Source organism: Falco naumanni, chromosome 1 (genome assembly GCF_017639655.2).
Source record: "Falco naumanni isolate bFalNau1 chromosome 1, bFalNau1.pat, whole genome shotgun sequence".
NCBI lineage: Eukaryota > Metazoa > Chordata > Aves > Falconiformes > Falconidae > Falco > Falco naumanni.
The window spans coordinates 10,402,935-10,421,009 of NC_054054.1; positions in this window are offsets into that span (position 1 = coordinate 10,402,935).

Sequence of the window (18,075 nt, forward strand, 5' to 3'; positions counted from 1 at the left end):
GTAAGGTTCTTACATTGATCATTTAAAGTGTGTGTATATGGCGGTGGTGGCAGAGGTGGGGAGGCATAGGGGACTTTGTTTTAACCAGGCAAATGGTAGAGGGAAGAGGCATTTTTATTCAAAGCACTGGTTATGATTTTGAGCAACTGGTAAGAGACTAAGAAGCAGCATGTGGAAACTGAAGTCAGAACAGAGTCTAGTTCATACCCACTCCTTATGAAAACAGGCAGAGTTGGTCTGCAGTTGTGCATATATGGTTTGATTTGCACCACGAAAAAAAGGTAGCAATTATTTAGAATTGTCTGCCCTTGTGGCACTGGGAAGGTTCCTGCTCTGTAGCAGTGAGTGGAGATGGAAGAGGGTTAAAGGAGTCTGAATGATTTATGTACTGCCTGAATAGATTTCCAGCAAACGAAAGAGTTTCTGATGCCAGGTCCATTCTGCAAAAAGAATCATTAGTCCCGATATTGATATTCTTATGACTGTTGCCCATGTTGACATGAAATAAAGTTGTATTCTGGCATCCTGTCCAGCTTTTTGTGATCTGGGAGCTGGAGTCTGGTTAGACGTGTTTTCTGTCTTAAAAATATGGTCTTCCTTCTTGCACTCCTGCTTCAAATTCCTTTATTCCAATTCCAGCTCTACAGCACTTGCATTTTGGCCCAGCTCAGGCAGTGGCACAGTCCCTGTGTTTTTTTCTGTGCCTTTCTTTTTTTACAATTTTTTTAAACTTTTTATTTTCTTCTTTTCACAGGCTTAGAATGTCTGAGCTGTGTCTGTGTTTTGGAAGCAGTGCAACAGGCAGGTGGGAAGGAGGAGTTTCCTTCAGGTAAGATATTCAAGGTACTACCAAAGTGTTGTAGAATGAGGTGCTGTAAAAATTGTCAGATGGACCACCAAAGCTCTTCAGCATTTAAAGGTAGGCACCAGAACAGTTGCAGTTTAATTTTCTCAAGCGAAAAATGATTTATAGGTAAGACAGGATTATAACATCTGGATTTCTTCTCATGAACCTGGCTGGGTTGTGTTCACACAGATGTTTTTACATTTATGCAACTGACTTTCTCCAGAATGAATTGTATGTGTAGACTGTCTTTGATCATTTAGTCAGTACTCTGGTCAGTCTGGGCCAAAATATGATTTGGAAAATGGTGTGAGTACCTGTGACAACTTAAAGTACCTGAACAGACAGGTTATGAATTTTTTTGCTGTTGGGAACTCTTTGTACAGCACAGAAACCAAAGGCCATTCTGAATGGGAAGATTATTTATGTCCATACTTGTCTTCTCTATACTTTTAAGTTGAAACCTGCAGGAGCTGGCGGTTTGCTACTTCCCCCTGCATACCCCTGTTGCAATACAGACACAAAATCTCTATAGCAAACATAGGTCTTCAGTGCAAAAACACCTACAAAAGCTATGGAGTGGCAATGAAAAAGATGAAGGGGATCACTGATGTCCTAGGTTGATGGAGCAGCAAGAAGGAATTTGTCAGACAAAACTGTCAGGAGAATATGTGAAGTGAGCAACTAACCCTTCAAGCTATTAGAAAAGCAAAAATATTTTTGAATTCCTGCAGCTCAGCCTGGAAGAAAATTGTTTTGTGTCCCCAGCCTGCTTAACCCCAAATGCATGAACAATCCTAGTCGTACTGAGCTCTGCTTCCTATCTTACGCACTTTGTGTTCTCCAGAACTGGACTGAAATAGGAAAAAACAAACAAACCCTCATGTTTTGCAGAAAACAAAGGGAAGGCTCCTGTAATTAGCTCATTCTGTTGTGCAGCCATATGACAAATAAGTTAGCCATTTATATGTCTTGTTTCCTTGTATTAAGTTAATAGATATTCGATGTATAAAATGAATGGTATTTTGCAGTATTTGTGTAGTGGATGGATTTAAGAGGCAGTCATGCTCTTTCCAAGTTACAGGATATGCTTCTGAAACAAAAATGAACTCCAAGCTTTGTCATGATCAATAATAGTATAACTTTCCTGTATTAAAAGTTCTTGAGCTGAAAACTTCTAGGTTTTTCACTGTATTTTTTAATATGTTGTTCAGATTATGTAAAGTCTAGAGGAGACTTAATTTAGTATGGAAGGCAAGAAGTACTGATAAGGTGATTAGCTAAACAAAATGCCAAGGCTTGAACAATGGACAAGGAACAAATATTAGCTGTTTATTTTGAATTTAACCAAGGAGATATGGGGAAAATGGAGCTGATGGAAAGGAAGAGTTTGTAGACACAAAGTAGGAATAAAAGACACTCTCCTCTAGCAGCAGAAGGGTAGAAAACTAGACTAGGAAGTAGGGGAGTTGTAGGTACTTCTTTCGCAGTAGGAGAAAAGGAGTTTAATGAATTCTGTTTGACAAGCTATACTGATCCAAGCTAGGCCAATTTAAAAGGTCATCACCTCCAGCTGTCCATCATATCCATTGAGTGGCGCTTACAAGTCCCCAAACTGGCTGAAGAGCAGTGGGTCTGGTCCTAAAGTGCCACAATTCAAAATCTAGCATATTAATGCAAACCGTCATTGATTTTAGTCTGTATTAATATATTGATCTATGAACTGCTGTGGCTAAGAGCTCTGATTCATGATCACTGTGGGATTTAGCAACATTTAGGGGCAGAAGCCAATTCAGCCATCTTAGCTGAGAGCAAGGAGAGGCCATGAGACTAGAAAATGCCACTAAGAGGCAAAATTGGTTTATCTGACCAGCCAGACTTGTGACAGTGATAGTCCCTGGGCGCATATAGAAGTCCTTTCTTATACTCCTGGGAGGTTTTGCCATGACAGCTCACATAACAAATGTGGGGTGGGCAGGCAGAGGGAGTCGTTGGCTTACCCCTGCACAGCACACTGGTTTAAAGCCAGCGTGGTGTTAGTTTTCAGTAATTCACCCGCTGTCTTAGCCCTGTGTACATGAATTCGTTTACCTTTCCGTGCTACCCAGTTATGTTGCATCTTCTGGATATATTGGTGGCCTCTTTGTGAGTGTTGCAGTGGCTAGCTCACATGTTTTTCTGGGTGCCAACAAAGTAAAAAACTATGTTTGCTTAATTAAATGATGTTCATTACATTGCCAGTTGATGAGCTGCTGGTTTCCGGCTCAGGCTGGCACAGATGTCTTGGGGATAAGCTATACCATGTAACAACCAGAGTAAGGTCAAAGTCATAACTTACCCACTTTGTTCCAGACTTAGGCGTCCTGAACATGTTTCATACAGTATATACAGCTAACACTTCTGTACTTACAGGCTTTTGGGGTTTGTGTGTTTGCAGGCTTTAATAAAACCCAGTGTTATGAAAAGTAATACATTACACTAGAACATTCACAAAGTCAAGAAACCTGAAAGTTTACCTTCCAACAGTAATGATAATATTCTGCCTCCTCCATATAATAAATTTAAATGGATGGCATGTCTTTTTGTAAGGAATAATTTTAATTAAATAAAGATACCAGATTCAAATTGCAGAAATCTTAGCAAGACAATTCACATTTTACTTTTCAGTTTGCTATTTGAAGATTGAAATTAAGTGGATAACTGTGAATTGAAGAGAGTGAATGCTTACCTTACTGTAATACTGACATTGGAAGGTATTTTTTTTTTTAATATTTTGATACAAAGTTGTATTACAGATAACCAGAAAGTGGGAGGAGGAATATAACTTTTAAAATTTTATTACATTTAAATATGGACTAAAAATACTGTTAGCGTATTACTGTTTTTTTACAGTACAAAGCTAAATACATTTATCTTATCCACCTGAGGTGTTCCAGAGAATATGAGGGGGTTTATTGCGATAGCTTTGGAAATGTTTGGGAAGCAAATGTGAGAAGAGGCAAACAGTCAGGTTGAAGTAAATTAAACCATTTGGTAAGAATGTTCTCATTACCCTCTGATAGGTTATGAGGCTCCTTCATGAGGCTCGAATTCCCATTGTGCATCATTGTCATGAAGCTATCATAATCTTCAAAGGAAAACCATGAGAAAACCAGTTATAATCTGACAATGAACTGTGGCACATAGAAGGGGATAGAAGAATTATATCTTCTCACTCAGAATTATATAATTGCAATTTACACGATGAAGCACTCTTAGTTGAAGACTGTAACATTTTACTTTTTATCCAAAGGTCAAAGGGAATTGTTCTTGTTTTTTTGTTTATTCCCCAGAAAACTCTTTATAGAGAAAATACTCCTTGAAAAGGCTTGACTTTCACTTTCTCATCAGTTTTTGGTATATCATTATTCTTTAAGTTCTTTGTTCATCTCAGTAACTAAACTGCAGTGACAAAGGATTAGCTGTTTTACACCTTTGCTCTTATTATTGATTTTTCCAAATACACTTTCATGTTGCTGTCTGTCACAGGAACTATGCCTTTGCAGTAATAATAAAAATAATTAAAAAAAGAATTCTACTTAGAACGTGTTGGGTATTTCATAATGTGGAAAAAACTGAACAAACAGTGGACTAATAGGGTCATACTCAGTGAAAAAGGCACTCTCAGATCACTGAGATTTCTTCTTGAGGATATTCTTTGCATGCACTGAAATATTTACAGCTTTTGCCCTGAATGGCATGTGACTTCTAATCAGAAGTATCACTACAGCTTCGATTTAATTGGAGCTATATAAGCACATACTTATCTCAGGATTCATGTAGTGAAAATCTCTTGTCTTTCTTGATTATGAAAGATGATCATGAAAAGCCCTGAAAGGCTCAGAACTCAGATGCAAGTAAAAAAAAGAGAAACTTTTAAATATTAGCTTTTAATTTTTGGTAGTGTGATATTATTGAAGAGTGGGCTTTTTAAAGAGATTGGGTTTTTTTAATGAGAAGTTTCTGCTACAGATTTTGAAATGAATAGTCGGTATTTTTTTTCTTTTTCTAATATAAGAAAGAACATATTAATAATATCACAAGTAAGGCATCAGTATTTGTTGCATAATACTTTACATTTACTTTTTGTTGATCAGGCATAAAGCCCAGAAAATCCAGGTTCTGACAATGTGGTGTGAATATGCATATATCTTCGTGAATATAAGGTGAAATAACTTCAGTTACCTCAAAGAAAGAGCACATATACGTAGGCCAAAAATACAGTAAATCTACTTCTCAATAACTCATTCGTGTAATTACACCCTTAGGCTTCTTAAATTACGGCAGAGACTCATTCAGGGGCTGTTAGTAGTTTATAGTCAAGAGGCATGTGGGTTTTTTTGTTCCCCTGAGAAATTCTGCTTCATAACCCAGAGAACAGGGTAGAGAAATTTCTTGGGGTGTTTTGAAGAGAAAGAGGGAATTTACTAAATCTGGGAAATGTGATGTATGCTGCATATTTGCTTTTATAAAAATTCTTGGTTTTCTGGAGATAAAGGTGATTCCAATGTGTCAAGAAACAGGCAACTTCCATCTTCTGATGTAAAATTTGCTGTTGCTACGTGTTTTATAATTCAACTGAAGTACTTGTGTACCAAATGGAAATTTGTCTACCATTTTTGAATAAGAAAACATGTTCTTCTTCTGGAGTGTAGAAACAGAACACAGGAATTTGGAGAGAAAGTAGATTTCAACAGGTCTGCTGTGGAATGTGCTGAAGCATAGCTGCAGTATTTTCTGCTGTCAGCAGCCAGTGTAAAACGATTCAGTATAGAAGCTGTATGTTTAGCTCCTCAGATGCAGTGCAAATGTTCTTTTTTAGCTTTTATTCATTGCTTTCAAAAATTTCTAATTTTTGTGGTGATCACTTAATATAACAATTTGATTTATGTAGGGAGAACTCAGAAGAACTAAGAAAGATTTTAAGTTAGTGAAGGAATAATACATTTCAGCAGGCCAGGTACTTGATTTTGGGATTTGCTTAAGTAAACTCTTTTTTTGAATGTTTATTTGTACCAAGACCTGGGCATTTTTGTTATTTATGTATAGCTGATATGAACATGATTAAGTACATTACTCTGGCTCCAATGTATGCAACTTCTACGGTATTGAATGAAATATGAGCCAGCTTGCCCTGCAGCAAAATTTGCCTGGATATCTCCCGATAGCCACTGCTGGTCTGTGAAAGAGTTGAACATTTATGCATATATTCATATTCTTCTTTCACAATCACACTTTTCTACCCCAACTATAAAAGAAAAATGCTATTTTGCTATTCTGTTTCCTTTCTAATTCATCTAGCAGAACAGTTTACTTTATTAATTATTCATTACAGGGAAATTGACCATGATTTTGAAGCTTAAAAAGAAAGAGTAGGAAAAACGTAATGTTAACTACTTGTGAGCAGAAGGTTCAGGGTCTATCAAATCAAACTTTATACAGTAAATTAACTCTCAAAACGTAAAAGTTCTTCAGATGGAAAGGGCAATGATGAATTGTTTTAAGCAAGAACGTAAGACCAGGGTCTTCTAATAAAAAGTCCTGACCCATGAATGTTCAACAATCTGCTGATCTCAATTGAGTGGAAAGATTGCCAAATTTAAAATGCACTGGCCAGATGATTGAGTCATATTTTAAGCATATTCACATGGTGGAAATAACTCTATTAGCATTCATATGCATCAAAACTTCTGTGTTTTACAAGGCTGTTCAAAGATCTGGAGCAAAATTGTTACCTTGAGATGCTGTTAAGAAGCACATTAACACAATTGCAAAATGGGGGCAGCAAAAGTGTTGAGGGAAGGGGATATTTAATTATGGTACAGTGAATGCATATTAGAACATTTTGGCTGGAAAGGTGATGTACAGCTGACTTGTTTTGCTGAAATGCAATAACACTATTGCAAATAAATGGAATAGATTGCAGCGTTTTTAAAAGGAAGGAATTTACTGAAAAATAACAGAGAATTTAGCCAGCAGTTTAGAAAATAAAGATACTTTGTACATGTGAAAATTAAATTTATATTTTTAGTTGCTTTGAGTGAAGTCTGATGAAATGAAATGAAAGGTAATGAAATGAGCCCAGACTCAGTGGGTTTTCTCATAGCCTGAAGGTATTCTTAGCATTTATGTTGACATTTGGAATAGGTTTAGACTTTTGCAAGCTGTGTAGCTATAACCTGTAAAGATGCTGTACTAGCATATTTTCAGTTAACCATGAAGTTATGCAGGTAAGTGTTTATGAAGAGCTTTTTTTCCAAAATCAAAGTCTGCTGAACCTTTAGTGGTCTTGTCTTTTTTAAAACAAATGGCAGCTGTCTATGTTCCTTTATCTATGTGGGCAAAATGGAGAACAGTGCAGGTGATGGCATGACTGATGTCAATCAGCATACAGAAGTAGTGTCATACAGGTCCTGTTCTGCCTCCTCAAAAATTACATTAAAGCTTATTTTCCTTCTGTTTACTTTCTTAATAATTACAAGTAACACAACCAATATAATATTGCATAGAAACTAACTTGTTGAACTACAACAGTGCACATTTTCGATGGAGAGACAGCTGCAGTGGTATCTAGATTATTGCATGTAAAATAGCATGTTGAGAAGAGAAAATCTGAAACTTGAAGAGTAGAGTATTTGGAACTGCACTTCATGGGAAATTCACTAAAGAATTCCTCATCAGATGCAGAAAAAATGGAAAATAAATTCTGAGTGCTGCTTAAACATCTATAAAGGATCAATAGCATGCCAGCATGTAATATAGTAATATTCCCTGGTGATCTAGAAAATCATTGAGTATTTTAATTTTAATTATGAGGGTGTGCACATTATCTAAATCAGGGGTCCTCAAACTATGGCCCGCCGGCTGGATACGGCCCCCCAGGGTCCTCAGTCCGGCCCCCGGTATTTACAGAACCCCCCCACCGGGGGTTGGGTGGGGAAACCAAGCAGCCGCAGATGGCTGCCTGCCACTTCATCCGCACGCCAGTCCCTGGTTAAAAAGTTTGAGGACCCCTGATCTAAACGAAAACCTCCAATACCATATCCTAAATAGAATTAGAGCAGAAACAAAAATATTTTTCTGAAATCCTGAGAATTATGGAAGCAGAAGTCCATAAAATTACATATTTTCAATTAACCTTGTGTCTTTTATCGTGAAGTCTGTTAGTCCACAGCAGCACGTGGCATGTTCATGAGAAGAAGAAGGTCCGAAAAATAGCAGAACTACGTCCATCATTCAGCTCCTTACTGGGAAAAAACAAGATAAGTAGTGCGTAGCATACTTATCGTAAATTGTTACCTTGCTCAGATAATTTTTGGGCTTGTTACAGCTGATTTAATCGTGCTTTATTTTTATGCTTTTTATTCCCCCTCCCCCATTGCTCCACACTGATCTTTCAGCTCCTAGCTCCTAACTTTATGTTTCCCTCAATGAACTTTGTGCAAAGGTCTGTGTGTTTCCAATGAGGTAAGAAATACTAGAGGTGCTGAATGTTCTTAGGTGCCTAATGAATAAGAACTCCTGCCTTGAGCAGAAAACTAGAAGACATCCTTAATGAACAGGAGAATTTAAAAGTACTGGCGGGAAGGAATTGTTAATACAATACCAGGTAAATGAAACAGTCACCTGGGGGAAGGGGTGTCAGCATGGCACTTACCAACGTGCTCACCAGTGACTTGTCTGAGACACAGTGATCCTTGGCTGTTTCAAATCCCTTGAAAAGCCAGCTCCCTTGACAAGTTTTTGAACACTTTACAGTGTTTAAATCCTGAGAATGGAAAGAAAGATCCGTGCCTCTATAATTCATATGCAATGAGCTATAATGTTACCTGGTTAGATTCTAGGACCCAAAGAAATGCATTTCAGCTTTCAGCTTGACCTGTTAACCTACCACTTTGTTTTGTAGGGTCTGAATCTGCTGACCTGCATGACCAACAGGACAGCTGCAAAACTAACGACATTTTTTTACATTTTTCAGCTTTGGTGGATTAGTGGGATTAAGTCCTAGAGTTTGAGAAGGGTTTTACAAAACCTGTTCTTAATCAGAGATGAGCAAATGAATTGTCAGTCAAATATTTGTACCGTTCAGCAAATTTAATGTTTTGATTTTATCTAATTCAAACAGCCACTGTATTTGATCATTCCACAGAAGCTAATATGTTGTGTTTATATTGGAAAGTGACTTAGGAGGTAGCAATGCCTCTATAAAAGCCTGAACAAACCCACCAGAATACCAGAAAGCGCTTTTTACCAGAAGTGTAAAGTTCACACTGAATAATCAACCCAAAAGGTATTGTATGGGTGTTTGTATAGAAAAGCTGTGTGCTGCGTTTTTCCCGTATGCAAAATGAATAAGCAAATGTTCATGTAGGTCTGTGGTTTACTAGTTTGAATACTTATCCTAAAATATGATGTGCACTGGAGAAGTTTACAGGAGCAGTGTAGCTCAGTTAAGAGGAAAATGACTGAACAAAATGGAAGTTGTTTTTTTTTTCCCCGTCCTGAAATAAGATAATCTCATGTTCTTCCAAAGAAAAATCAACAGGCACCTTGGAAAAAGTTGAAGGACACAGTTATAACTTTTTTATTTCCAATTATGCAACTTTTATTTTGGTAGAGCAAGTGTGTTTCACTGGTAAGAGTGACTTCTAAAATATAATTGAATATTTTAAGTTTTAATATATGCATAAGTTGGTTTATTATTCCTCCTCAACCATAAAATGTAACATTTTACATCAGGATTACATTTTTTTCAGACCAGGTGTTTTATAATCAAACCTGTTTCACAGTTTAATCTTATCATTATATTACAGTCCAGTACTCTTAACATTTTTATTGTTAATTGAAAGCTGGCAAGATTCTGTATCTTGTAGCTCTTCCTGGCTTCAAAAATACAATATCCTGAAACAAAAAAATGAAACCCAAAACCCAAAACAAAAACAACCTCTTTAAAATGAACAATAATTCTAATAAAAAATAGGACCAGGTGAGAAATAAAGCTCTGGTAATCTGATTCAAAGTTACAAAATGCAATGATTTTGAGAAATGTTACTTGTAGTTCTTTGTTTTATTGGCTAGCTGTGTTTGTGTATTAGATTGGTCTGAAATGATAATTTTTCTTTCATATGTGCTTCTTGCTGTTTAATTTTAGGACTCACTATTAAAAGTGGCAATATTGAAAAGTAAACAAACACATTTGCAAAAATTTCCCTATTATGTGAATTTTCTTTCGAGATTCTTCTTGCTTACCTTCTCTGTTACTGTTTGTACAATGGCATTTTACTGGTTTTAATGTTTACAGACAAATTTGCAGGCAGGAGTTTGCAATGGGCGTCTGGGCTGACTTCTTCCGTTAGGTAAGTTCTTTCTCACACATTACTTTCTTAGTTCTGATGACTAAGAGCTCTTGTAATATATTCAAGCCTCCTTAATACAGTTAAGCAGTTTGGTTAATAATACTTACGAATAAGAATTAATAGCTTTTTTCTTAGTCTGTCCCAAATTACTTTCAAAAGGTCAAAATAAAATCAATGTGGATGACAGTATCTTTTTGCCCTAAATGGTTATGACATCTGAGTTTACAGATGGATGATGCAATACTGATATCAGATATAAGTACAGATGTTTCTGAACTTTTTCAGTGCAAGGTTAAAACTGTCAGATCACAATTAAAGCTGTTACGCAACTGTGGCACTGCTTAAGACACATAAAGAATCAGTACTATTGCACTAAATAAAAACCAGATCATTGCTGCAATCATTTGGAGACTCCTAACACTATAGATCTCCCATGGGTAGCACCTCCTCAACTGATTATATGTGGTGTTAAAATCAATAGCAAAACCATAAATCTACTGCTATTGTCTACCTAAAGGCTGTAAAAAGAAGTCTCTTATGTAGCCTTGATAATTTGAGACTCAGTAACGTTCTTCTCTCAACTTCACACTGTCAGATATGCCAACTATTAGAGAAGTTATTCCCTGCTTTATGTTTAAGTGCAAATGCAGATATATTTACTATTATAATGATGGCTGTTACAGATTGTACACCTGATACCTAGGACAACCTCCATAATCAGTAGTAGCCTTCTGATGCATTAAATCATGAACATTTTGGAATAGCTTAAAATGTCATTTCTAATTAATCTATGACATTATAAAGGTAAATGTAGTCTAAACCTTTCATTATAAATGTGTGCTTTCTTCCTTGGAAAAGCAGTATGTCACTTTCAGTATTACTTCTTGACATGTTTCTATACAGCAAGTTTCAATATAAGAGATTTTAAAAGCTTCAAGGTGACTGAGAAAACACAGTTATTAGTTAGTTTTTTGGTTGACTAAAAGCATGATTTTGGCAAAAAAGGGAACTTTCGAAAACTGCAAGTTTGCCAAAACTAAGTCTTGTAAAAGTTTCATAGACTGTTAAAGAAACATTTGCTGCTGCAAGAAAGCTCATGTCTCAGATATAATTGGTAGTCATAATCTGACTACCCATTGCATCTTTCGATATGACAATATACATTTGCATTTTTTCCAAGTGTAAAATTGAAAGCTGTAAGTTTAAAGAGAATTTAATATGTCATGCTACGACTGTGCCATCTAATTGTCTTTTTTGTTCCATTTGCCCAGAGATGCAGTGTTTGTGAAACACCCTGGCTTGTCACATGTCAAAAGTTTTGTACAGCCAACAAGAAAGCAAAGCTGAGGATGAACACACGTATGCATATGCACACACAGAGATGTTCTAATATGTGAGAAAAGCAACACTTACCAATGACAAACAGATCAGACATTTTTTTCATTTTTAATGATGGCTTGAAGAAGTGCTCTCTTGATATCAGTTACTTTGTAGGGCTCTTCAAACTGGAGATCTGCAGCAGCATTAGTGTCTTAAAGCTGGAAGAACTGTTTATTCTATCCAACCTTCTGAAATTACAGTAGTTCTGATGATTCTTTTGCTTTTTATATACATAACACTTGGGATATGTCTCAGTTACCAGAGGTAAGTTACTGAAAATATCACACAGAGATTATATTTGCCTGGAGGGAACTGACTTGAGGCTTTGAGACCTGAATTTACGTGAAGCCCTGATTTCCTGCTCAGGATCCAGAATGGGGAACACCCTGGACACCCTTATTTAGGCTGACCAGGATGAAACAGAGCAGGGCCTTTTCTGCTTTCTTATAACTGGGGGGGCAGTCTCTGTATATGTTTATAGTACGTGACATATGCATATCAAATTGCCAAGTACAGTAGTGAATTTGTATTCAGTAAAAAAAAAAAAAAAAATCAAAACAAAACCTCTATTTAGATATGGGAGGCATTTATATGTATATTGACCATACCATTTTAAAGTGAATTGATAAAATTATATGTATTTATACTACCATGAAAATGTCTGACATGTCCAACAGAATACTTTTGCTTATTAAGGTGAGCGATACTACTGAGTGATCTTATCACTTACAAATATCAATAAGATCAAATTTCTTTCATTTAACAACTCAGAATTCAAATGACTTCTATGGTGCTGAATAAACATGGAGCTCACTGATACTTTGTGATGACAATGTTCTAGTGAACCTCATTATTCACAAATATCGATAAACCAAACATTCAGTTCAGCAAACCAGGAGGAATACTGAACTGTGAATTTAAATGATATGAAAATAAAAGGAAATAAAATAATGTGTAAGTAACTGCACATAATCAAGAAGAATAATCTCAACTTTATTCCTTTAAACATGAGATTGCTTAATGTTATATTGAATTCTCATTGATTTAAGTATTACTCAAGTATATAAAGTTAACCATGCTCCAGGTTCAGCAGGGGTTCATAACTCCTATTTATGTTCCTGACCTCCTGCTGAAATCATGTGATTAGACATTTGCAGTATCAGACTGTTTCACATGGCTTTCTGTACACATCATTTATTTACCCTTTTGATTTCTGACATGAATTTGGCTTATTATCAATTCCAGGTTTTCAGAAAGAAGTGTTTAGAAGCACAAGTCCTCTGCTGACAGTTATAAAATACCAGTTCTTCATATTTCTGTAGTTCCTTTTTGTTACAATTGCATGTGCTCACATACAGCAAGAAGGCCCTTAAGAAAACAGAGTTGTCTCAAAGGAACTGAAACAATCCTGTAACTCTTGTCTGACCCACCACTATGCAGTTCAAAATGTATTACATACAAACAGGCATACAGAAATGCTGGAAAAGATTAACTTGAAAAAAAAAAAAGTTCTGATGGAAAGATAATTATTTACCTTCCAATAGCTAATTTCCTACTTATTATTGCAGTATCTTTTGGTAGAGCTCAGGATGTCCACATGTCCTTTAAAAAAATCTTTGCATCGAACACTGATGCTTATCTTCCACCCTCTTGATTTGTATTTTCAGTACTTAAAAAGAGAAGAAGAGCTGCAAGTCTGACTGCTGAGTCTGGTGGAACTTTTGATCTTCCCTTCTCTCAGTACTCCTGACCTGTTTGCATTTCAATGGCAGGTAATAATACTTTTATTTTCCACAATTGCTGGTTATACCTACTTCACCATCTGCATCCAAGTCCTACCTGCTTTTGTAATAACACTAATAAAGCTCTCCATCCTTGGTGCTGTTATTGTTGTTACAAGGCTAAAAAACTCAATCTTCAAATAAATCTCAATCTGATGAGAAGTGGCTTGCTTGCTGGTTTTAAAAAAAAAAAAAGGTCCTTTAACTAGCAATAAGGAGAGAAATGAAAAATTATTTGGACAAGTGTTTCTTTTGCAACCCACAGACTAAAGGAGCCTCAATTACATTTTGCTCTGTCTTTTAGCAATATTGCAAATTCCTATATCATTTATGTTTTAGATATTTATAAAGCATTGATGATTTTACCTAAATATAACAAGCTGCTTCCTTTTTTTTCTTTCTTTTTTTTTTCCAATTTTAGTTTGACCTAGCCTAACGATAGCTTAGGATAAGAAGACCTGAGATCTCTAATATCCTTAAGACCTTTTTTTTTTCTAATTTTCTCTATACTTACACTGTGGATTAAATCTCTTCTGTGTACTTAAGCTGTGTCTTCATCTGTCCACACATTATTCAGTCTTATGGCTCTGGCCACATATTTCTATAAAACTAACCTTTAATGTATTAAGGATATGAATCATCGTATTTAAGAAAACCCAAAAGGAGAAGAAATCATTTAATAGTAAAACAACAATAACATTAACAAAATAACACAAAATTATTCTGTAATGCTTCAGCAGCCCCGTCTCTCCACTACCAGTATAACAAGATAAAGGGAAATTGAAGTGGTGAATTATTTTCTTTTTCAAATACATCCTACGAAAAACTAACCCTGGAACCTGATTAGAAGTTAAAAAGAAAATAAATTAGATTGTAACACATTAATGTGTATTACATTTTGCAGCCAGGTCAAGAGCAAGAAAGAGTGTACTGATTTTCCCTGCCCCCCCCGGCCCATATATCAAACATTCCTTATAGATTTTACTCTATGTGCTTACCTGATAAATCCTTTCATCCACAGTTCTGTGGATGTAAGAATAACTACAGATCTCGAAAATATGTACTATGGAAAAAATAAGTACATTTTGGGTTTTAGCTTACATTTAGATAAATGAGCACACAGAAAACATAAAGTTTGCAAGCTAAGCTTAAACAAGAAAACCGAAGGCATACATTAAATGCAATTCACAAGAGATACTAGAATTAACAGCAAGCATCGTATATTATTAGAAGAAAGTGAAGGAAAATGTTGGTCCAGTACTTAAGAAAATTATCAGCAAGCAATGCCAATGAAAGCTGATTATTTAATTTTCAGTTCCTACTACAAAAGGATCTAGTTAGTGCAGTCGCTATTGAATATAAGAAAAAAAGTCTGAAGCTTGTAACTACAAAGAAACAACTTACAGAAAATTTTTTAGTGCTGTCAAACTCAATGGGCCTCCTCAGCTTCACCCAAGGGTGCTCAGAGCTTTTCAGGACCTGAGTCTTGATACAGTGCTTTGAGCAGTGGGTGCTAGTGGAGACTTTCCAAGGTGTCCTTCACAGCCCAGGGTATCCTAGATCCTGTCCAGCGCCTGTGATTTTACTGTGCCCCATTTAGAGAACTGGAATCATACAGGTTAACTGAACAAAGCCTATGAAATAGCTGAAAAGAAAGAAATGGCTAAAAGAAAGGGTCTAGAAGGTAAGATTGAATAACTCAGGAATGTTGGGTCTAATAAAAAGGGCAGTCTCAGATTTTTGTCTCCCTTAAGACTTGCTGCTTGTAGCAGTACAGACACACCAAAATTTGCAGTTAATTGGCAGTCAATACAAAAAGACAATAGGAAAAACCCGTCCTCTTCTTCATCTCCTGAAAAGTAGTTGATGAAAACAAAACTGCCCAAAAATCAGCAGACAAAAACAACCAAACAAGCATATTTAATATATAAGTGCAATAACTGATAATGGTTTGATGCTTGTTTCCACTTATTGGAGGATTCTGTAAATCCTCCAAACTTCAACAAATGTGCCGCCTCATTTCTCAGTAATTTGGGTTTTGATGTCTCATCTAAATGTTTTATTGCATGTGTGTTCTGACGAGGAATTATAATACTGCTTGGAATGAAAGGTACGCTTATCTTGATTATCCGCAATACTACTATTCATTTATTTCAGCGAGAGACAGTATATTATGTTAAAGGTCTCTTTGGGTTTTGAAACACAAGGGATTAAGTCCTTGTAGAAGAAAGTCAAGTGATTCAAGTAGCGATGTTTGATGGCCATAAATACTCCTGAGTAGACAGCTCCATAGCCAACCTGTGAGGGAGCAAGCCAGTGATGGATTCGGAGAGCAGACAGGGAAAGGAGCAGCAAACGGACAGCAGTGGCTGTGCATTCACTGAAGACTTCTGCTTTCCCTTTTTTCATTGTTGGATGATCACACAACCTTAAGGATATTAAGATGGAGATGTTACTATATTATTTGAAGCTAAAGGTCTACAGTTGTTTCTAGCTGTCGTGTGGCCAGTAAGAGAGTCTTTTTGGCTGTTCTTATTTCAGTAAAAAGGGGGCTGATGGAGTCGTTCAAGCTCTGCTCACAAGTTATAACTAAAATATTGTGAGCTATCACTCAAATTAATTTGCTTTTGTGGGATAATCCTCTTGAACACAAATTGTTTGAGTTTCTATGGCTGCCACCGAAGCCAGGTGAAAATGATAAATCTCTGAGAACTCAGCCTGTAAAATGATGCTGCTGGAAAGTAACCATAAGTTTCTGAGTGAAAGCTAGAATACAAAAGTGACAGGAACATAGCTGCAAATGTACTAGCGTGACAAAGTTAAAGTGATTTTTGACATCTTGAGTTTACCAATCCCTAAGAGAATGACTAAAAAAAGGAGGAGCTAAACTGACTGAAAGAAATGGAGTGACAAGAATAGGTGCTTCTTCTGTGAAGGGTAGGGTTTTTTCTTTTTTCTTTCTTCCTTCTTTTTTCCCACAGGTGTCCAACATACGCTTCATAAGTTACAGAAAAGAGTGCAAGGGGATTTTATATTCCCCTGATACAATGGTGGTCTAGACCCTGGCAAGCTCTCAGTGGAAGGCAAAGATTAAGTTAAATTTTTGCAAGACTCTTAGGATTTGACCGAGACCCCTTAATATGCTCAGTTTGCTGTTAGAATTAATTGCTGACAACCCTGAATCTCTTATGTACTGATTAGTCTTTTTTACTAGACTGTCATCTTTAGTACAGCCTCAAAATGGAAACTTTATGTTCTATTTTCTGTTCGTTCCTTTTTCCTTAATATGGTCTTCAACTAAATAACAGCCAGTGACTGTGTAAATCGATGTCTCAACATTAAAAAACCAGTCTCTTAAAATGAGAAACGTTGCCATGTAAAAGGTTTTGCTAGTTAAAAAGGACAATTAGACTATATGTGAATTACATCTCTAAAGAGTGGGACACAGTGTCTGGCTTTTAAGAAATAAGGGAATTGAAGAGCTACTTAGGGCTAGTGTGGTGAAACATACCCTGCTGGCTTACAGCATTACATATGTAGGTACTCATGAATAAGTGATGTTTCTGTGTGCAAGGCTTGTGCTCCACTTTAATCTTTGGTTAGAGTTCTAATCTTGTTCTGAGTCTCCACAGAGAAAGGCATTTAAATTCCAGAGGCTGGAAAGCCACCCCCAGGTCCCTTAAAACAACAAAAACTGTGCTGAAACGTGCATGCAGAGACTGGTTTTGTAGGTTTATGTATAGGCATATTGCACAGACTGCGTATGTGTATACGTATGATACATGTACACACATGCTTAAACCCCCATCCTACATAATCAATAATCAATCCAAATAAAAGGGAAATTTAGCTATTTCTGGGAAAAGTCTGCTGAGGCTTTTCTGGTTCTGCCTGAGTACAAACAGAATGCTGACAGCTCATATGGTTATATGTACAAATGGTTTTGAACACGTTTTATTTTTGCTTTTATTCATAACTTACACAAGTAGTTTTGCTTATATTCACATACAATTGATTTCATTCTGTAGTTTATGGGGAAAATGTTGCATAATTGTATTCAGCTATATAAAGTGATTATCGTTTGACAGTTTCTAGAGATCACTGGAGAATTATGTGGCAGTGGGTGTTAATTTAAATATTATGATTTTTTTAAATAGGTTTGCCCTGTCCTTGAGAACTGTGGGTACTGAATGCAATACAGTATATATAAAACTGTAATATCATACGAATACGTATTACATTGCTTAATGCTGAACCACTCTAAGGAGGAAGTCTGAGCATCAGTGATCTGTTACCAGGTTCACACTGTATTTTGAAGAAACAATGAATAGGACATGGTATGTGATACTAGAGGAGCTGTATGCAGAACAAGAAGTTAAAAAACCCACATACATACTCAAAGATGAAAGAGGTTTTGGGTAAAAAGATAAAATTATTGGGGAAGATGAAATAACTACCTGTCATTGTCATTGGTATTTCTTTGGCACTTATTATGCAGTAAGTTTCAAACTAATACTGTGCTTATAAAGACATAGAGGAAACTTCAGGAACCGGCCTCTGTTTCTTTGTAATTCCCCTATTCTCCTCTTTAATTTGCATACGTAGGGATTTTTTTTTTTTGTTTATTTTCTGTGTTTGCTTTGAGACGGATAGTGTTGTACTTAAACCACTAAGA